Raw genomic sequence first — 22,868 nt, 5'->3', positions numbered from 1 at the left:
GGAGAGAATGCAAGTCTGAAAAAGACCTTGATTAGTGAAGGCAGGTGAAATAAATTCAACCAATAATTACTCATGGTTTCAAAAAGATTATTCCCAAAAGAAAAATTCAAGACAATCGGAAACAAAAAAACCAACTTCACTAGTAAAGAAAGAAATGCGAAACAGAACAAGATATCATTTTTCGTGTATCAAATTGGCAAAGTACTTTGAATTCTAATTCTGAGTGCTGGAAAGAGTGTAGAGGAGAGATACTGGTTGGATGTAAACTGGTAAAACCTTTTGTAATTTAATAAAATATGTGAAAAGAAATAAAATGCTCTTAATCTTTGGAAAATACAAAGCAGGAACATATTCTGGAAACTGCAGAATCTTAATACTGCTTGGAAATTTACAAAACAGAGCATAAACATTTTATTTAAAATCAGGGATAGGAGAAACTTGCTATGTAACTTCACCTTAAACAATTCTAAATAGAAGAGCAGCTGTCTGTTTTTCCCCCAATTCACTGAATTTACAGAAAAGATTAGCAGGTGAAGTTGAAACCAAAGCAAAATTCTATGACAATTTGTATTTTCAAAATAACAAATTACTTTCTTATAATGCCAATTTCAATTACTGATTATCAGCAACAAGCAATGAATTATCATGTTAGCTATGAAATTATTGTTAAATTGTTAGGTGTGACAATAGCATTGTGGTCAACTTAAAAAGTCATAATAACTTGTTAGAGATACATCCAGGACATAGTGCAGATATATGGGTGAAACGAAATAATGAGTGAGATTTGATTTTAAAACTTCTGAACCACCCCCAGCAAATAAAGTGTATGTGGGTGGGGGAGAGAATGAGTGAGGATTAGGTATAAATGAAACAAGAAGAGAAAATGTTGATAGTTACTGAAACTAGGTTAAAAAAAAAAAAGAATTCTTCCCCAATTTTGTGTGTATTTAAAATTCTTCACAATAAAAACAAACTACTAAGTTATCGTGTTGAACATTGTAATTCATTAAAATTTACTAAGAAAAGAATAGGATTGACTAATGTCAAATATTTAAATAAAAATGCTGACCATAAAATATAGCCTTCACTATGGGTTTCCTAAAATAAAGATTCTGTTTTTAACCAAAGTCTTTGTTGGATCTTGGTTTTCAGCCCTGTGTGTGTTTTTGAAAGTTAACCACTGCAATTAAATAATATTCAAAAAGTTAATAATTTACAAACAAATTAGAATCCATGTCATAAAATGACTATGATTGCAACTGGCTCTGCTCAAATCTGTACAAAGACTAATGGCATTTGTAATTAGAATGCAAAATCACACTTTGTGTGATTAACAAAGACACTGCAGATGCAGGGAGATGTAACAAGTTCCTTATTTGCAAGCCTGGATGCCCCGCCTTTCAGTGTTCATTCCTTCTAATCACTGGTTCCACAAGACCAAGTCTGTAGCCTCACACGCGAGGACTTAATTGCTTTCCTTGTGTCACTGACTAGATGTGCACTTGTTTGTAATCTCCAAATGTTCAAGCATAAAGTTGTTTTCCTTTAATAGTCAGAGAATGTTACACATTTATATAATCAAACAGAATGTTATACATTTATATAATTTAGCATCTATAATTTAGTATATATAATTTAGAATGTTGCATATTTATATAATTTAGTATATATACACATTTATATAATTTATACATTTATATAATTTAGTATGTGTAATCTGTTCATATTATTTTTAAAAAAGAGAATATTTCTTGGAGCTAATAATAGTCTAAAACAGAGTGTCAGGGTAACGCTTTCCTATAGAGACGTCCCAAGTTTCAACGACTATTAATGGACTTGCTAGAGCAGAAGCTGCTTATGGGAACAAGGAAGACTGTGGTGGCATCTGATTTAGCAACAATCACTTGGCTAAATCATATCAAAATTTCAGGGTGACCTGGGACTAGGTTGATCTGGATGGGGAATCTGACTTCCCATACAAGATAGTCACAGACCCCAAGTTCAATGAGGCCCCTCCCCAGCCTCCATTATGTGAAGGAACAAAGAGCAAGGCTCACAGGAAGACTGTCCAGTGGTCTAGACTTAGAGTGGGTCCCCCCAGGAGTAGACCCAGGGACAAGAATTCTTGTACAAACAAGTAACTGGGGAGGTGATCACAGGAGGTCCCCACGTGTTGGGGAGTAGGGAAGTGAGACAAGGATGGATGCTTCCTTGAAGAGGCAACTGGGGACGCTGGAAGGCAGCTCAGAACACAGAGTATCTCAACTGAATTACTTGACACGTTTCTCGGGTTTAATGATAATTGTGATTTGCTAAAACGTCAAAAGCTGAAGTTTTTGGTGCTCCATTCTTTGAATATCTTGATTAAAGAGGTCTAATTGATTTTGAACAAAACACAACCAAAATTTAAAGTAATTCACTTACAAAAGTGAGTAGGCCCACATAGTTAGATTTACCAAATAGTTTTTCAAAGGCTCAAACATTTCTAAAATCTGATGATTAACACCAAATTTTGAATGAAAAATGAGCAAAATTAAAAGGACAGTCATTTGATCTAAACTGAAAGTCACTTCATGGAGTGATCTGTAAATGCACATTCTGTAACTGACCTGTTGAACTGTCACTTTAGGATGCAGTCTTAAAACACTTTTGAAATGGACATTGATGCTTTGTCAACAGATTTCTATCTTTTCGGGAGTGGGGTGTGGGAGGACCAGTGGCATCACCACAGCACCAACAGTGGAATATAAATGCTTATACACATTTTGTACAAGTTACACATTCATCATCAGTTTTCTGGATAATCTGAGATTCAATACTTAGTTTTCAGGGGAGGGTATAGCTCGGTGGCAGAGTGCATGCTTAGCATGCACGAGGTCCCGGGTCCAAACCTCCATTAAAACAAACAAATAAATAAATAAACCTAATTACCTCTCCCCTAAAATTAAAGAAAAGAACACCTTAGTTTTCTATTAAGCCTTGGCTTTCATTTATTTGAGCTCTTTGCCATCAAAAGCTTTATTGCAAAATGATTGCCTAATAATTAAATAGCTATAGATTTACAAAGTACTAAAAAATTTTTTTAAACCACTGTAGCAGAAGCCATCAGACTACTCTTTGTCACTGTGCATCTGGCTGGTACTCAAGTCTCCAGCAGAGGCAGCAGCTTGGACACAAGTAGGAACTGACTGTCCCTAGGTTCTCACGCACCAATATATTTATATTCCACTGTCGGCACTGTGGTGATGCCACTGATCCTCCCACACCCCATTTTAGCATTTTAGCAAGTGTCATTTTAGCAAGTGTCCTGAATGCCGTTCTTGAAAGGGAGGTGTAATTTAAGCTGCTGCTTCTGGAAAGAATAGAGAGATGGTTACTGGGGTGATTTTTCAGACGTAAGCACATCTAAGTGAGAGTTCCTTTCACTGCATGCGTGTCTCACACACCAGCAGAAGGGGTCATGGCAGAAGCGAACGGACACAGTGGAGGCCTCCCAAACTCATCCTGGCTCATCTAATGTAGCGATTAAAAATAATATTTTGTTACAAAATCAAAATCCCAGACAAGTGATAAACTGGAAGGGACACAGGGAAAAGAGACACAAACTGAGTCTGTACCGGCCCATGGGGATGTTTGCTCACCTGTCAGGCGGGTCACCTGCTATGGCTGCGTGTGAGCCTTGGTGGAGAGAGGACACTGCTTTGGCTGACATCTCACCATTGCAGCCAGGCTGAAATCTAGAAAAATCCCATTCCCAAGCCAGTAAGAATAAGAAGTCCTTACTCCGTACATTGTGTCACCATCCTCCTGCAGAGCTGTTTCTACTGTCTTGGCTGGGCCCCATCCTTTGTATACAGCAAGCAGATACAACCCACTACACGCATGCTCCCAAGATAAATAACAACTAGTCCTCAAGGAAGAGGACTTGACAGCACCTCTTAAGACAGACATTTGATAGAAAGGTCACTTGGTTCTTTACAGAACGTGCATTTACAGATCATTCCCTGAAATGACTTTCAGTTTCGATCAAATGACTGTCCTTTTAATTTTGCTAATTTTTCATTCAAAATTTGGTGCTAAGCGTCAGATTTTAGAAATGTCTGAGCCTTTGAAAAACTACTTGGTAAATCAAATTAAGTGGTCCTACTCACTTTTGTGAGTGAATTACTTCAAATTTTGGTTGTGTTTTGTTCAAAATCAATTAGAACTCTTCAATCAAAATATTCAAATATTTTGAAATATTTTAGAAGAAAGAAAAGAAAAAGAAAATCCCAGAACGTTCAAAGAGATCCTAAGTACATTTGGTTTGCAAACTTTGTCACATATCTTTCATCCTAAGTTCAACTGGTAGCTGGAGTGACCACCTGTATCAGCTAATGGGCTTTATCCAAAGGGAGAAATAAATGTCCTATGTCTTTATGACAGGAGGTCGTTTTGCTACTTAGAGTGAGGCTCCTACCTTCCCGCAGGAGCTGGGAGTTGGGGCACCATCTTCCTTGACGATGTTGTTTCAGAGCTGGCTCCCAGGTCCTGGAGGGAGACATTCCTGGGCTGGAAAACTGGCAAGAGGCTTAGTCTGCTTTACATATGTTTCAAAGAGACAAAGAACGTATAATTACAAGTTTTCTAAAGTAAATGCTCTAAGAAGAAGGAGGGGCGAGTCTTTTATATTCAACAGGGAGAATTAAGTCTCTTCTTAAAAATCTTTCTTAGTTTTAATCTGTATTTTCCCTTACCCGAGTAATGCAGGCAGCCTCCTCAAGGAATGCAAGCTGGGAAAGGTAAGGGAACGTTTTCTCCCCTGGAGTCCCCAAAGGAATGTGGCCCTGCTGATTTCTCGATTTTAGCCTAGTGGGACCAATTTTGGAGTTTTGACTTCCAGAACTGTCAGATAATGAGTTTGTGTGGTTTTCAGCCACTGAGTTTGTAGCACTTGGTTATATCAGGATTAGAAAATGAATATACTAATAAACTCCGTATCACATGATAAGAAATACTATATATACATAGTAAATCCCTATTACATTTTATCCATCTATAATCTATACTGATATATGGAATCGACTAACATATATAACATACATAATATATATGTCATATGAGTGTAGTTTATATGAAAATCACTTGGGAATTATATTTAACCTTTGTGATTGCAAGTATTTTCATCATAGACTGCTGAAGTAGATGACAGAGTTTTGGGTGAGACATTTGACTTAGTAATTGATGTATTAAAGCTTTATGGCACAAATATTTATTACAAATAGGAGTCAGTTCCAACGCTGTTGCCGCTCTCCCATTCCCCATGGAGACCAGCTTGTATCACTCAGAAATTGGCTGCTAGTTAGAGGCCTAAAATAACAGTGCTTTAATTAAGATGGGGCCGTATTTTTCACTCTTACAAAGTGACTTCCATAGCTAGGCAACCCAAAGATTGTTCGCATTTTCATTCCCAGACAGGGGATGAAACAGACAATTACTTATAAAGGGCTCGAAGAAGGGAAAATGTTCGATCATTCTGAGTCCTCCCATCTGTGCTCTGTGGCCTTGGTTTTTTATTCCTGTGGTTGTAAGCTGGCCCCTGCGGCTCCCTTTGAAACACCTCATGTTACAGGCGGGAAGAGAGGGAAAGGGAAGGAGCAAGGGTGAGCGAGTCATCTTAAAGAGCCGCCCTGGAAGCCCACCAAGGCGGCTGCCTCCACATCGCTGGACCACCGCGGGTGGCAAGGCTGGGATGTGTGGGTTCTTGTAATCGCTGAGCACATCACTGCTGCAGCATTAGAGGGGCTCTGTGACTTAGAAGGAAAGGTGGAGGGAGTATCAGGGAGGCAATTAGTGGTTCCTGATGCACCATGGCCCCTCCCAGGTAGCCCAGGATATTTCAGATGCTCTGCCCTGTCCTCCCGCTGTCACACCCTGGGTGGGACTGATGCGTCTGGATCAAGGGTTTAGAAAAATTCATGTTTGTTAGCTTTTCATGCTGTCCTCTGTGTTTTTCAAACAGTTGCTCTGTGGGGAGACACAGGGCTCTTCAGAGTTGCTTCAGGGGTTCCAGAGACAAGAAACAATTTTCTGCTAAAAGTGAAGACGACGCTCTTGTGGAACACCTCTGTCATTTTAATGTTTTATACCAGAAATTCTTGAGCATTTCAATGCAAGGAGCTTTCAGGGTTTCTGTAATTTTTTTTCCACAGGCCAAAAGAAATACGTAACAGCTCCTTTTATGAAGTAATTAGGCCCAAATAACTTAATAGGCATTTATGTTCTAACAACTAAGTAGTGATTTGAAAAGTAACACACACATTGAAAGGAATAATAGTCTTTTAATTTTATCCCTGGACAACCACAATTACCTGCTCATGGGGTGTGTGCAGGAGTCAGGTTTTGACGCCATTCTCATTCCCTGTCATGCATGATTTTCCTGCAATTCTTGCTGTTTATCAAGCAAACATCTAAAAATCCACCTTTATAAAGAATGTGACATTATCTTAAAGGAACATGGCACAATGTGCTGCTGAAATGGTGAACTAGCTCAAGCCGCTGGCCCACGGGGTGTCAGAGAGAGGTCTAGAATTCTTGTGGTTTTCTTGACATTTTAAGTATTCCATGGCGCCCCATGAAACTGCTGTGCACACCAGAGCTTCTGCAGCGTTTGGGAACCAAGGGTTTCATATATGGAAGTGCTGTGTGACGTGTCACCCGGGATCCTGCCTGGGCCCATCACAGCTTGTTGGCTTGGGAGGAACAAAGCCTGCACAGAGGACATGGAGGAGGGGCAGGCAGGACACGGCCACGAATGCACTCGTGGGTGTGTGCAAATAACATCTTGTCTTTACTTTCCAAACAAATTTATTGTACTTTCTTATACAGCTCTGAACCTGGACAGTCAGTCCCTTCGGCCCTGTCACCATGAGAATGTGGACAGCGGGGTGTGAGACAGGAAAACGCCACCCAATGACCGGACTCGACAGACAAAACCAGAGGAATGAAATCCCCAGCGTCATTTTACTTGGACAGAATGGAGGCCCTTCCTCACAGATAACGGCTGCTTCTGACAAAAATGTTTACTATGTGGGTTTGACCCAGGACAGAGTTTCATTCTGGGATTTCTTTCTATGAAGTGGAAGGACGTTGCGTTGTTTACTTCAGATACTGTATGAAATTCTCTCAGTGACTAAATTAGTTCAAGGTGTGGGTTGCCACACTTTTAGCTCTTACCTCCGTCAGCGTTATGGTGAAGTAACTACTGTACACTCTGCGGGGAATGATTAAGCATTTCCCCCTCCCAGAGCCCTTTCAAAGCAATTGTCTGTTTCATTCCCTGTCCGGGAATCAGGGCAGACCCGGCCAAGTTTACTGCAAATGCAAATCCACTAGTCACTGGCCTCACCAGGCACTGAACTTTGAGACAATATTAATCGGTGGAGGTGGGTGGGGGAGCTTTTTAAAATTAAATTTTAAAAGAAATTTTATATACTGTATAGCACAGGGAAATATATTCAATATCTTGTAGTAACACAGTTAAAAAGAATATGAAAACGAATATGTGTGTTCCTCTATGACTGAAGTATTGTGCTGCACACCAGGAAAAAAAATGTAAAATTATAAAGAAAAAATTGCTATGTTTAATTAATTCTTTTTGTTTTGGTAACAGAGATATTGGGGATTGAACCCAGGACCTCGTGCGTGCTAAGCAGGCACTCTACGACTGAGCTGTACCGTCCCTCTGGCCCCTTCTTACTGAAAAGAAATCTTGCAGGAGTCCTGGTGTACTCTTAGCCCTGGGAGAATTCTGCCAGTGGAACTGGTGAGGCAGCCCCGCTGAGAGGAGAGAGAACCCAGGGGCAGCAGAGGGTGGTGGTGAGACTGAGAATTCCCACAGGGAGACAGATTTCTCCCTCAAGAGAGGCTGGGACTGGCTCTGTCTCACCGTGGGACGGGATATGGGTCCTTCTCACATTAGACCACACGAGCCAAGAAGCCGGCCTTGGAGCAAATGGAAGAGAGTCAGTGTGAACTTCGGGTAAAAACTTCCATAAAGATTATTTTTTAAAAATGGGCCGTTTTTGGTTTAGTCACACGTGCGCTGCCTACGCTTGGTTATGAATTTCAGACCAACAGGGTCAGAAACCAGAGCTTTAGTTTGTTAAGGGGCAATAAATTAGAGAAGGTAGCTTCTATGACAGGGATCTTGCTGTGTGCCAGGCAGCATTAGTATTATTTTTAACAGAGCTCGACAATTAATTCCAATCTATTAACTAAATGGCAACAGATTACCCAGGATCTGTGACTTTCTCAAGGCACTTTCACGATGAAGAGGAGCAGAATATGACACCCTGGAATGCACCACTTTGGCACGTGAGTTATTTTGATAACAAAATAATCGGTGCTTGGCAGCTTGGTAAGTATAGAACTAAAACAAAGAGAGTTCTTTTTTTTTTCAAAGGTTATTTCCATTAGTAGTAATTAATATTGTTAATAATGAATATAATAGTTCAGTCTTGCTCAACTGCGCATATCCCTTGTCTCTGGATAACTGATAACAGTAATTAGAATCAGGGCTGCCCCGCTGCAACATGCTGATGTCTGACAAAGACCCTCCTGGACCAGCTTAAGCCAGGCCCCTCTGAACCCTCTTCCCAACTAGCCTTGACCTTGGGACTTCAATGTCTGTCTTTGCATCACCCAGTTTTAACAAGAGTCTTGTTAAGTCATCTGAGCAAAAATCCCCCATCCTCAACACCCTATCACCCTGGCTGGATTTCAGCAAGAATCCTGTCCAGCCAGTTTAGCTAGAAATCCCCTCCTTACTCCCAATTTTTCCTCTTAGTGATTTTCCATCCACCAACGCCTCTAACCTGCTCTCTGGCTATTAATCCCCACTTGTCCATATTGTATTTGGAACTGAGTCCAGTTTTATATTGAGGTCTCTTTTCTCCGATTGCAAAAGTTCCTGAATAAAACCTGTTTTTAACACTTTAATTACTATTCAGCTCTGGTTTTCTCTAACACAACACACAGATACATTCTTACCCTGAGTCTCCACTTTTGCTAGAATCCTTGCATATTGCTACCCTGTGTCTACCCTTTCCTTCTTTCAAGGTAACATGACAAGGGGTGAAAGCTGGGGCTGGGCCCAGGAAGTTGAACAGCAGAAGCGTGTCTTCTGCAGACTGAGTTTTAACAGAGCAAGTTGGATAAAAACCCAACCCCTTAAGGAGGGAACATAATGTACATTTACACAGGTCACCACTGGCCAGAACACAATTGTGACTGGGCCCAAGCATAGTAGAGAGAGAGAGAAAGAGAGATTGGGTGTGGAGCTTGGGAACACACAGAAGCTTTGTCTTTGGCTGGCAGCTCAGTCAGTGGGTGTCCTGTTCCTCTGTTTACCATTGAAAGCTGAGGACTGTACAGCTAAAAATCTGTATGATCAAGGTCAAAGTCTTAGAGGAGACTGATTTGCTCTGAAAGTGAGGCTTGACGGGCAAGTGAAGAATCATTTAGGTCTGTCTCTCTCAGATTTGATCAATTCATAATTATTTACCTTGCAATAATTAAATGGCTTATAACTATTTATAAAACTCATTTAAAATATTTCTACAGGAAAAATAACATTGTCATTAATCTTAATATCTCTGGCCTCTCTTTTTTTTTTAGCTTTTTTTTTTTAATTTATTTGAAACACATCTTTTTTTTTTTTTTTTGTGGAGATTCTGGAGATTGAACTTAAAACTTCGTGTGTGCTAAGCCTGCACTCTACCACTGACCTATATCCAGCTGCCTCTGGCCTGTCTTTTATCCTTTTAATCAAAAAACAACTTTTACAACACATATTTTGATACATGACTTTGTGAGGTAGACAGCAATTGTCTAATTGTGAATATGACTTTATGTATATTTAAGTACTGAGATGTCTTCATCTCGTCAGTGTCTTTCTCACGGTCACTTTCTTCTATACAAGACTCACTCACTTTATACTAACTTTTAGTAATCCCTCTAACAATGTTTGCCATACCCGCTAATCCCTATTATGCTTGACTCTATGTGCTGATATAAAAATAGCATTATGCTTCACTGCTAATCAGCATGGATTTATTTTTAGGACGATGAAAATGTTACAGAATTTGACAGTGGCGATGCCTCCCCAACCTTGTGAATATATGAAGAATCTCTAAATTTTGCACTTTAAAATTGTGAATTTTATGGTAAAATAAAGTAAAATAAAAACAATAGCTGTGTTTGTGGTTAAAAGTGGCAGGTTAACTGACACATGCTTATTTTATCTACTCTTTCTTCCCCCACATATTACTCTAATTATAGTAGTAAAATATTTTTAAAAGGTGAAGAATTTTTAAAAAAGTATTTCACTCCACAGGGGCAGCAGAGAACTTTTTAAAAGGTGTTTACCCACCAAAGAAAAGGAGACACCAAAAGATGAGCGATTATGATACAATTTTGGGAGATAGAAATGAGTGGAGACTCAGCACACTGGAGGAAATTCCATTTTAAGAGAGAACAGAAGATTACAGAAGACAAAAGAAGTAAACGATTATCTGGATGTATTGTAACGCTTTGAAAAAAAATTACTGACAGATCTGCCGGAATATTTAGAAAAAATGAGTGGTGATGAAGAAACTAAGCAGATTAAAATAAATAAATGAAAGCGAAACCAACACAATGATCAGTTCCAGGAAAAATAAAATTGTACAAAGAAAGGAAACAATGATAGCTGATCTCCAGGTATGCAGGAAATAGTATTTCCATGTTTATAATAATATAAATACTGACTGATAAAACTACCTTCGGTGGGTGAGGGAAAAGGGAGGAAGAAGTAGCATGTAAGAAAAACAAACCCTCAGAGGAAGCCAACAGCCTACAATAAGTAAGTAGAGAAACAGCTGTTTGCTGTACATTATCTAGCAATATGGAGATAAATACAGAAAAAATATTTTTTAAAAGTTCAACCTTAGTTATGATGTCTGGCGAGTGGGATTATGGAGTGGGGATGAGGTGGTAAAATAAGATAAGCCTCTGAATACTATCATAACTTTGTGCAGCATTATTTTGGTAAATATAAAAAGGAATTAAAATAGTCCTTAGAAGAACAGTGCTGTGTTAGTTTGCCAAGGCTGCCACAGCAAAGCACCACAAACTGGGTGATTTAAACAACAGAAATTGTCTCATGGGTCTCGAGACTAGAAGTCTGAGATCAAGGTGTCAGCAGCATTGGTTCCTTCTGGGGACAGTGAGAAAAGGGTCTGTTCAGACTTCTCTCCTCAGCTTGTGGGTGACCATCTTCTCCCGTGTCTTCACATTGTTGTCCCTTTATGTGTGTGTCTGTCTCCAAATTTCTGTTTTTATAAGGATACCCGTTCAATTGAATTAGAGCCCACACTGATGACCTCATTTTAACCTGATTATCTCTGTAAACACCCTGTCTCTAAATAGGGTCACACTCTGAGGTTAAGTCTGAAACTTATGAATTTGGAGGGGACACAGTTCAACCCATAGCATGTGTGCATTGTCAATAGTGGTCAAAGTTACTGTGAAGAAATCCTCTGTAATATTAGCAAGTTACTTAATTTTGACCATGATTCCACTTGGACTCCTGGGAGGCCTTGCCCTCTGTGGAACACAAAACTGTCATTCAAGAGGAGTGACACTGATGAGGACGTGGCCTCCTAGACTGTCTTTCTGGGACTAAGAACACCACTGTCTGAATGGCAAACATCTAAATTTAAGTAGGAATGAAAAGAAATGGCTCAACGAGCATTTTGAGGGACCTCCATACTTTGGTTGTGTAAATCGCACATCACTCCGTATATTATGGACTAGAAGACCAAAACAGAACTTCATAAAAATTTGCCATTAAGGACCATTGTTGTAAAGATTTGAGAAGCAAGAGGGTCCTTTACTAAAGATGGATATTTACAAGCTACTCATTCTAACTTGCACTTTTTAAATAGCCTGAATTCATCCTTGGCTGCTTTCTGAATTGGAAGGGTATTCTTACAATCACTGCCAGTCCCCGTTTTACAAGATTCTTTAGGGCCAGGACCACAATAGCTAAATTTGATGCAGCACTAAGCATGTGCCAGGCACTGGTCCAACCAGTGTACACATCTTGACTGACTTAGCGCTCAGCCTAGCCCTATGAGGGGGGTCCTGTGATTATCTCAGTGTCCAGGACCTCCGGAGCCCATTCTCTGAATCACCTTACTCTCCTTAACCCTCAAGTGCATCCACTGCAGCACAAGCAAAGCCCTGGCCTCACAGGAGGAGTGAACCAACCAGCATGCATTTACAGCTCGTTACTCAGGGAATGAATGTTTAACTAGCCATGAAGTTAGTGTACAATGAGATTTATACTGGATGTTGTAGTCTCATTGGATTGCCTTTTCATTGTTCCCTGGGTTAATTTTTTTTTTTTTTTTTTTGGCATCCACTGAGACATGCACCTAAAAGGAAACTTGACGGCAGTGTTGGAATTTATATCTCACCATCGTGCAGGGAGCTCTGGGAATTCAAGGGACAAGGTTACTGTTGGTTAGATTAATTTCAGAAGAGCCCTGTCATCTTTCAAATCATTAGTGTGTCATTCTACATATATAAAATGAAGTTTTTCAGAAGCACAAGGTTATAGGACCCACAAGATTTAACAGAGGCATAGAATTATAGTGTGATCACCAAATTTTAGGACAATGATAAGATAATGCCAGTGTCTAAGACTGAAGCTAATATTATCATGTCAATTGAATGAGATTCATCATTTACAGAAATCATGAATCAAAAGTGATTTTTTTTAAAGTTTTAATAAATTTGAATGCAAAGGGTAATTGTCACAGAATCTTCCAAATCCAGTCTCAGTTGTGACTAGACTGTGGTCCTTTTATTAAGTTAAGTGTGTGGAGGGTATGAGCGTGTGAATGTTAGACGTGGGCATGTGTATGTAGGTGTGTTAGGGAGGGAAGTGTGGCTGGGTATTTAATCTACAGAGAGTAGGGAAACAATAGGGGTTTATCAGTGTGACTCCATCTCTGTTCAGGGCTTGTGGGGTGTGGTGTGAGGTATAGCAAGGCAGGGTGAGATGGCTGCTGAGGGGCGGTGGTGCACTGATGGAAGGGTGTGTGGTTTGGTGGGGTGAGTTGGTGGGTGGTGTGGTTGGACCTGGTATGTTGGTCTGATGGGGCACAGCTGGTGTGGAGGGAGCCTTTGTGAGGGGTTTGGCATGGGGCGTTGATTATGTGGGATGTAGGAGGTGGAAGACTTAGAATATGCCAGTGTGTGTGGGGATATAGTGTAGACGGGGTGTGCGTGTGCGTGCGTGTGTGTGTGTGTGTATGTGTGCATGTGTATGTATGTGTGCATGTGTGATATGGTTGTAGCTTAGCTTAGCTTTTGTTTAGGTTTTCTTTTGCCCTTTGTTTTGGTCTTTGTTTTTGTCTTTCTTTGGCCTTTGTTTTGTCTTTGTTTCACTCTTTGTTTAAACTTTCTTTGGCTTTTGTTTGGTCCTTCTTTAGCCTTTTGTTTAAACTTTGTGTGGCCTTTTTGTAGTCTTTGTGTAGCTTTTGTTTTTAAGTGGATCTGGGCTGAGAATCCATCAAAAACACCTTGTGTGATGAAAAACCCGGATATATAATCTCTCCCTATATATTCTGCATGTGCATTGAGGTAGCCTCAACCTCCCCCCAGGGACCTGGTGCAGACGTGGAACCTGTTTCACACAACTGCTGCCTGACGGTAAGGGGGTCCCACTGGCTTTCATCTTACTTGGTGTGTTGTTCTTCATCTTCTGGCGGCAAGTGCTCGTTTCTGTATGGGCCATTTCATTATATCCCAGGGGAAATTCGATACACTAAACAGTCAAGGTTGGGAGGAGAAGGAAGGAGGGAGGAAGCAAGCACAGAGGACACCAAGGTTATTCTGACGTGGGCAGAGGGCCTTCCTAGAAGGTTCTGGCCAGTGTTTGAGAATCATCTTCAAACCTTAACCCAGATTCTCCTGGGTTTAAAGCTCTGTGTTACTGGAGCCAGACCAAAAGCATTTATGGGCGTCTTTTTTTTTTTTTTTCCCATTTCTTCTTTTATTGCTTCTCACAATTTGAAAATTATTTATTCTTCTTATCTAAGAACGACTTCTTTCCTCACATGTCTGGGTTTTGGGTGGGGGGGGGTGGAAAGTACTAGTGGAACAGCAGAGCCCAGATCTTGTTAGAATTTTGCTCCCTGTAGATGAGCAACCTGAAATGGAAAGAAGCTAATGCTTTGTCTTATACAGAATCTCCTAAAAATCACAGGATTTTTCAATGTTGTGGCTGATAAAGGAATGAAAAGAAGTGTCGGGGGAATAAAGTAATGAACTTGGCTACAATACTGGGAGGAAAATGGGGAAAAGAACTTTGAATGCTTTGTTAATAAAACAGGGAGGCAGAGAATAGACTGCTGTCAGATATGCGGCTGTGCTATTTTACGTTTATTTAGAATAAAAGGAGAATGCCTTGGTGAGTGGATTTTTAAAATTGCTTCAAATTTACCAAAAAAATTGTGAACAGTATACAAATTTCAGATGTATCCCTGTCACCCAAATGCTGGCCTTTCACCACATTTGCTTTATCACACTCTCTGTGTATACACATTTACGGATTATTTATTTTTTTCTGAGCCATTTGAGATTTAATTATGGCATGATCAAAATCAGAAAATTAACATTGAGCAAATGCTACTGTCTAATCTACAGTTGTCCTAAGAGTCAATCTAGGGTCACCCATCACCTTTAGTTCATCACGTCTCTTTAATCTCCCTTAATCTGAACGGTACCTGAGACTGTCATTCTTTCTCATGCTCTCCACAGTTTTGAAGAGTATAAGCCCATTATTTTGTTAAATGCCCTCAATCTGGGTTTGGTCTGATGTTTTCTTGTGATTAGGTCAAGATTATGCAGTTTTACAACCCAATCCAAAAATGGGCTGAAGACCTAAACAAGCAATTCTCCAATGAAGGCTTACAAATGGCCAATAGGCATGTGAAAAAATGCTCAGTATTGCTAATTATCAGAGAAATGCAAATCAAAACTACAATGAGGTATCACCTCACACTGGTCAGAATGGCCATCATTCAAAAGTCCACAAATGATAAATGCTGGACAGGCTGTGGAGAAAAGGGAACCCTCATACACTGTTGGTGGGAATATAATTTGGTGCAGCCACTATGGAAAACAGTATGGAGATAACTCCAAAGGCTAAAAATACACTTACCATATGACCCCGCAGTCCCTCTCCTGGGCATATATCCAGAGGGAACATTGATTCAGAAAGACACCTGCACCCCAGTGTTCATAGCAGCACTATTTACAATAGCCAAGACATAGAAAAAAATCTAAATGTCCATCAACAGATAACTGAATAAAGAAGAAGTGGTATATTTATACAATGGAATACTACTCAGCCATAAAAAATGATAAAGTAATGCCATTTGCAGCAACATGGATGGCCCTAGAGAATGTCATTCTAAGTGAAGTAAGCCAGAAATAGAAAGAAAAATACCATATAATGTCACTCATATGTGGAATCTAAAAGAAAAAAAAGACAAATGAACTTTCATATAAAACAGAAACAGACTCATAGACATAGAATACAGATTTGTGGTTGCCAGGAGGGAGGGGGGTGGGAAGGGATAAAATGAGAATTCGAGATTCGCAGATACTGACTGGTATATACAAAATAGATAAACAAGTTTATACTGTATAGTACAGGGAAATATATTCAATATCTTACAGTAGCTTATGATGAAGAAGAATATGAAAATGAATATATGTATATCTATGTATGACTGAAGCATTGTGCTGTACACCAGAAATTGACACAACATTGTAAACTGACTATACTTCAATTGAAAAAAAAAGATTATGTAGTTTTAGAAGGAATAGGCTTGCATTTTAGATCACACGTATCCAGATTCATACTTGGATCTTGAATTGCACAAACTTTAAAAACAAGGTCTTATTCATCTAATTGTAAGTAGAACTTTAAATGAGTACCTAAGATTTTGCAAGAGAATACCAAAAAAAAAAAAAAATCTGGAGATTTTACATGAAATTCTCAAGTATTCACCAAAAGTATGGAAAGGCTGTCCTTTAACTATAAATGGTAATTACAATGATATGTACATGAACTTGATAGGCATGCAGTGAAGTATTTAATCAAGATTCTTTGTGTGTTTTGGATTCATGTCTACTGCGTTATGAGTATTCATTTCGTAAAGGTGGTAATTCTTTTCTAAGCAAAATCATCTGCTGAAAACAGATATAGTTCAGAAAAGAGCTGTCCTGAGCAGTGACTCCAGGTTCATTGGCGACCTTTAGCATGTTGACAGTGTGCCTGGAGAAGAAAGAACTTTTGTTTCGTTTGTCTCTTAGTGGGAAAACTTCTGTGTGGAGGTGGCTGGCAGTTACCATTCTGGAAGTGAGAGACTTTGACTTCCTAGCAGATTTCCTTTGTTTGGGGACTATTGCTAAAATGAATCTTTTAGATATACAAATATAAGGCATTCCCACCCCCTCCCCAATGAAATCCCTGAAGTCAGCATGAATCTGCATGTGGGGCAATTGACTAACTTGTTATATGATCTCTATAGTCAAGTGAATGTATTATGATTTTAACAAGACTGTTCCCTGGATGAGGTAAATATTTCCTTCCCTAGATATGGAATTAGATTAGAAGTCTGGGGTTCTGTGCCTGGTGCTATTTAATGCTGAGGAACAAAAGTTTTGGAAAGATGTAGCATTACCTATTATGATTGCCTTATCTGGGCCATAGAAGTCACTCTGAAGTTTGAGAAAAAGCATTTTTACTTAAAGGATTGTGTTCCCATGATGAGCCAAGGCTTGGAAGGCCAGGAGAGTCTTGGTGGATGGGAGTTGAGTTGCTTTCCACTGCCTGGAAGTCTCTGGGGCTGGGCTGGGCCCCCAGGATTAGGTTCCATCCTGTGGGCTCCAAGACTGACTTCTTCTATTGCATGTGCAGTCTATTCTGTTTCTGTCATCCCATTTTTACCATTAGGTAAAAACCTGCTCTTAGTGCTTCTCTGGGCAGTTAAGGGACCAGTGTGTTTAGAAATGTACCTGGAATTTTGTTTTTATTTAGGTATGGTGAGGCCAGCAGATCAGGAGATGATGGCCACTGAAAAGATAGTTTGTTATTCATGTTTTCCAAGAGAAGAGGGCATGCCAAGCCACACAGGGCCACATGGGGAAGCACCAGGGGGATATAGAAGGAGTGAGGGGAAAGCATGGGTGAGAAGCCTTCACTGTGTCTTTGTGTATGTATATGTGTGTGCGTGTGTGTGTGTGTGTGTGTTTGTGTGTGTGGAGGAATGGACAAGGGAGGGCGAACAGGCCAAGAAGGTTTAGGATTGGCTAGTTTGAATGGTTTCAGTGGGCTCTAGGATAGAGGGGCTGTCCTCAGTTGTCTGGGACCTGGCCCTGGGATGATTAGGATTGAGGATATTGGCTCAATTTGTGAGAGCTTGATAAATAAGGTAATTGGTAAGTTTAGGCTCTGGACTGGTTCATTTGCAAATAAAAGTGACCCTCACAGGGGAGTCATTTGCTATCTGTAGGAATTAGCTGGCCTTGGGAGGAGCAGTTTCTCCAGGATCAGCAAGGCTCCAGATGCAAGAGCATCAAGAACACAGAAAATAAGAGAATATAGTTAATATACAATCAGTGTCCACATTTGGAGCGAATGGGCATGGGGAAGGAAAGCAGCATGTAGAGCCTAGAGGGGCAGCCTTTAAGAGCCAGGGCATCTGATACAGATCGGTTCATAGAATGTGTATCTATTTCTTATTGGAGTAACAAATCAATTATGAGGAGAGAAAAATTGATTTTTAGTGATACACAGCAGTGAGTATAGTACTTTTATACTGCTGTGTAACAAATTAGCACAAACTTAGTGTCTTAAAACCATACCTATTTATTATCTCACAGTTCTGTAAATCAAAGGACCAGTAGGCTTGATACTCTGCTTAAGGTCTCACAAAGCTGAAATCAAAGTGTTGGCTGCCTAGGCTCTTATCTATATCCAAGCTCACTCAGGGTGTTGGCAGAACTCATTTCCTCCTGGTTGTAGGACTCAGGCCCCTGGCCCCTCCATCTTCAAGCCAGCAATTGTGGGTTGAGCTCTTCTCAGGCTTTGAATCTCTCCAACCTCTTCTTCTGTTGCATTTCTCTGATTCCAACTGGAGAAAGTTCTTCTTGGCTTGTAAGCGCTCAAGTAATTAGCTTGGGTCCACCCAAACAATCCAGGATAATCTCCTTATTTTAAGGGCTATAACCTTAATTATATCTGCAAAGTTCCTTTTGACATGGAATATTACATATTCATTAGGTTTCAGCAATTAGAATCTGGAAATTGGTTGGGAGAGCCATTTTGCCTACCAGAGGAGATTTATGATTAATATAAATGTTGAGTACTTGGTTAAGGTATTTGCCAGATTTCTTCATTATGAAATTACTGTTTTTCTTTTTCTTTTTAATTAATAAGTATTTATTGGGGGGTATATTTTGAGACTATGCCCTCTTTTTCTTTAAACTTTCACTTGCTAATTTTAGCTTCCATTAATGAACGTTGCTTGTAGAAATTATTATTGTGCTGTTTTAGTGGTGACTTTCTATTTCCCTTATTGCTTCTACATTTATTGATCAGAATTATTCTTTAAAGGAAGAGTGTCTCTTATACCCCATTTCTTTATGTATTCAATTATTTATTTAAATCAGCCTGAGTCCAATGACATTTATTTTAGTTTTTGTTTATAATCTAATACTGTTTTTATTTATTTTCTTGCTCAAATGGCTTTGGCCATTGGGTGCTCTTTAGGTTGGCTCCTGTGCCTTTTTAACATGTCCTAGTCTTTTATGAGCACTTTATTATTATTACTTTTTTCATCACTACAATTTGCTCCAAAATCAACTTGTATTTTCTCTGCCTCAGCCTGAACCTAAGCCTGTCAACTAAGACAACCAATCAGAATTGCAGGTTTTCTTTGGAGGTTCTTTCTGTGCCTAGAATCTTCATGCTCTTGTAAGACCTTTATTTAAGCAAGACTTCCAAGATCTGATATATATTAAGAGAGAATGGGACAAATGGTATGAATAGTCACATAAATCTCCATATTTCATGAGAAAATAATATCGATATTTTGTAGAAGTTCTCAATTTAATGCCTTATCAAAATGGATTCCTTCATTGAGTTTATAATCCAAAAACCACATCTCTTTCCAGAGCTGGAGGGGAAGAGGACATTCCTTCAACTCTTTTCTTGAGATGCTTTACTTAGTTGTGAAGACTTGCATTTTTAGAGTAAGATTTTGGTATTTCATTCATTAGTATTATAAGCAAAAAGCAGGTGTGTAGAGCTCAGATTTACTAGAAGAAATGGATGGATAGTTTTTACTTAATGGCAGTGAATTGACTAGACGTACAGAATTTTTCCTCTGTAATGATAAGGTGGACTTTAAAAAGTCTGCATGTGATTTTTGTGATTATATCCTTCCCAACCCTCTAACTGACAGTATCTAGATCAAACTTTGTGATCCTTCGAAAGGCTGTGAATGTGAAGCTATGTGTATAATACACTTGAGTTAATTACAACCTCAGTAATCAAAACACTAAATTAACCAGAACACATTCTACTGCTTCATTTTTAGGGAAAAAAGAAGCAAATGATACCCAGAGAAGCTCATCACAGAGATCTATTCACCAGATGTGTACGGATGAAAATACAGGTAAAAATGAATCTTTTATACTCTTTCAGATCAGCATCTAAATTACTGGATAGTGATTACTAGTTTTCAGAATGTCAAAGCAGAATGTAGCAGTCAGCAAAAGACTGAGAAATCAAACTTTTGATAAGAGTTAAATGCTTTAAACCACCACTCCTCAAAAAAGAAAAAATGTTACCAAAAAAATCCACTCCCTTAAAAAAAAGAAAAGAAAAAAGTGTTTGAAAATGATTCCAGGTGTCTTCCAGTATTCTAGGTTTGGGGAGTAGAAATACGAACAAAACATTTCTCTGCATCAGTTGGAGGGTCTATGACTCAAGCCACCCTTTGCTCCCCTCTGGCACACCCATGTACCATAGCGCATAGTGAAGTGAAAAAAGGAGAGACTTCACCCCTTGTGTCTTTAAACTCTACTCAGGAGATTCCCTCATCTCATTGTCTTAACTGAATCCAGCCACTCTTCTGAGAACAAGGCTTCATGTTTGCCTTTCAAATGAGGGCCATTCTACTTTTCAAGGAGCTCCCCATTTGAGAGTGGGGCTGGAGTCCTCCGCACTGCAACTTTCAAATTTTGAAGCTTGTGCTCCTTTCCTTGTGTCAGTCTTCATCTGATTTCCCAGTCACTTCTCTTCCTCGGCTGATAATTTTGTTCCCAGACTCCCCAACACCCCATTCCCTCCCCACTTCAACTCCGTCCATCAACTTAGATGACTTTAGTGTCCATGTGAATAAACTATTCACTACTCCAGTGAATTATCCACTCTGCCTCATCTATCCATTGTCATGCTGTGGAACTTAACAATACTTGAAACTACTCTATCTTGGAATCAAACAGTGCAGACATCCAGCGCCTCATTCACAGCCTTCCTTTTTTTCACCTTGCTTTGTTGAGAGCCCCACTGCAACTGTTCTTCCACCAGATACTCCTGATTGACTTGCCCCTTCATCTCCCCATCCATTTATGAATCCATTCTCCCCTGCATTCATCAATCACTCATTTCTACGTTTTGGATAGATTGCAGATCTATCACATCAATTGTTCTCCTGCAGATTCTCTGGCAAATCCCAATCCTAGGCGAACCTATATGTCTTCTTCATGTCTGCACTCAGGCTGCTGAAAACACTTAGAGAAAAACACAATGAGGCAGATTGGTACCACCACAAATTCATGGTCAGTGACCTCAACTAGACCATCAGAAATACCTGGTAGCTTGGTCTTCAAATTTCTGCAAAATCTCTTCTCAACCCATTCTATTCTTCTCCAGTCTCCAACTCTCTGCTTCTCAGCTGATAACCTTGCCTTCGTTTCACTGGAAAAATGGGAGCTACCAGATAGGAATTTCATACAGCCAGTGTTTTCCCTCTTCCACCAAAGCCAACCCCTTTACATGTGCTCTGAATTCCACCTCCTCAGGCTTTCTTCAAGAATACTAACTATTTTGTCTCTTTCTTATTTTGTTTCAATCTCTTCCTCCCTACTAGACCTTTCCATCAGCACTTATGTATGCCCTCATCTGTCTCATTATAACAAAAAACAAATCAACAAATGAACAAATCACCGCCCCCCCCACCAAAAAAAAAAAAAAAAAAAAGCCCCCTGGAAACCATATGCCTTTCTAGGGACCACCATTCTCCTCTTTATTCTCAAATTTCTGGTCTGAGTTGCCTATAGTTTCTCTTTCCAAATTCTCACCTGCTTTTCCCTCCACAAACCCTCTAACCTAAATTGTTTCAGTCACTCCATGGAGACAATTCTTGTTAAATTCACCAGTTATTTCTGTATCCTTTATGTGCTCCTTACAGTCCTCATATTTCACTACCTCTCAGAATCGTTCTATAAACTTGGCCACTTCTATTGAAGCACTCTTGCCTTTGGCTCCCATGATAACTCACACTCCAGTTTCCCTCCTACCTCTCTGGTTCTTCTGTTTATCATTTGCCAGTCACTGCTCCTCCCCCTAACCAGTAAATGTGGGAGTGCTCCAAACACAGTCATACCCTCTTCTCATTCCACATTCTGCCACCTAGGCAAGCCCATCCATCCTATGGCTTTAATTGCCACATATACTCCAACAACTTTTGAGTTCTGTCTCCCATCCAGACTCCTTTGAACTCTCCCCTTGATGTCTCCATCTAGATGCCCCTCAGACACCTCAACTCAAATGATCTAAAACTGAACTCATGATGAGCCTCTTCCCTCAAACCCTCTCCTCCAGCAGATGCTCCCACCAGCGACCTAGTTGCTCAAACTGTGTACCTTGTAGTCACCCTTGACAACCCCTTCTTCTTTGAATAGGAGAATGATTTCAATAAAACAGGATAAAGATAAAATATGGTAAATATAAATTGCAAAATGGAGCAAAGATACAGTGGCATTTCATCAAACCGAGGAAGTCTACCAGTGTCCCTGCTATTGGTGACTCAGAGGGTGGCCTTGGACACAAAATTTGGGGAAAGGTGTGGTTGACAATCAGTGCTTATTTCAGCTTGTCCCCGGCCTGGTCTCTTCTCTGTCTCCCTGAGACTGATACCCTTGGAGAACCCAAGGCAGGACCCAAGGCAGGTTAGAAGCTCTAACCATACAATAGCTGTCAGCATAGCAATAAATCAGCCCATCAGGTGTTTTAGAGTCTCTCTTAGCTCCCCACCATGACTATGGGCCAAATTAACATTTAGGTTTTTCTATAAGACAGTGCATATCTGCAAGATTGGTTTCTTTCTCCAGATGCAGGAAGAGATTGTTCAACCTATCTATGTGTGCATTCCGAATTCCATCATTTTCATAGAGAAGGAGAAACACATGACCCTTATTTCTTACATCATAACCACTAGATTAAGAAAGAGAAATACTTTTTGACAACTTGAAAAAAACAATACTTTCTATGGAGAGACCATTTCATGTTAAAATCTTGATTCTTAAAATAGTTATACTGGGAATCTGACAAAAGCAGCCTGAGTCCTACATGACATCCCAGGGGACAGAAGCACCTGGGGATTTTAAAGACTCAACTCAGTTATGGTTAATACTCAGCAGAGCAGCAGAACCCTGGAGGATTCGGACAGAAACCCTTCCCTCAGAGAGTTCAAGCT

At 39.8% G+C, this 22,868-nt stretch overlaps 1 protein-coding gene and 1 long non-coding RNA gene across 5 annotated transcripts in view; one reads left to right on the top strand and one right to left on the bottom strand.

The window, feature by feature from the left end:
• Positions 1-4,454: 4,454 nt before the first annotated feature.
• The window catches only part of LOC116657262, a 165,304-nt gene continuing 146,890 nt past the window's right edge, over positions 4,455-22,868 (bottom strand). Inside the window, exon 3 of the long non-coding RNA XR_004312348.1 lies at positions 4,455-4,530. This is a non-coding gene — a long non-coding RNA (uncharacterized LOC116657262). The remainder of the gene's footprint in view (positions 4,531-22,868) is intronic.
• The window catches only part of MOBP (myelin associated oligodendrocyte basic protein), a 43,725-nt gene continuing 34,453 nt past the window's right edge, over positions 13,597-22,868 (top strand). For 3 of the 4 annotated variants that reach the window (XR_001367476.2, XR_001367479.2, XM_032459175.1), the window contains exons 1-2: positions 13,597-13,740; positions 19,704-19,781. The gene's annotated coding sequence lies outside the window, so the exon portion shown is untranslated. The remainder of the gene's footprint in view (positions 13,741-19,703; positions 19,782-22,868) is intronic. The other variant, XR_004312336.1, reaches the window with a different exon arrangement.

The sequence above is a fragment of the Camelus ferus genome, chromosome 17 (assembly GCF_009834535.1).
Source record: "Camelus ferus isolate YT-003-E chromosome 17, BCGSAC_Cfer_1.0, whole genome shotgun sequence".
In the NCBI taxonomy this organism is placed as follows: Eukaryota; Metazoa; Chordata; class Mammalia; order Artiodactyla; family Camelidae; genus Camelus; species Camelus ferus.
The sequence above is the reverse complement of the archived record's forward strand: the minus strand, read 5'-3'. Positions and strand labels throughout refer to the sequence as shown.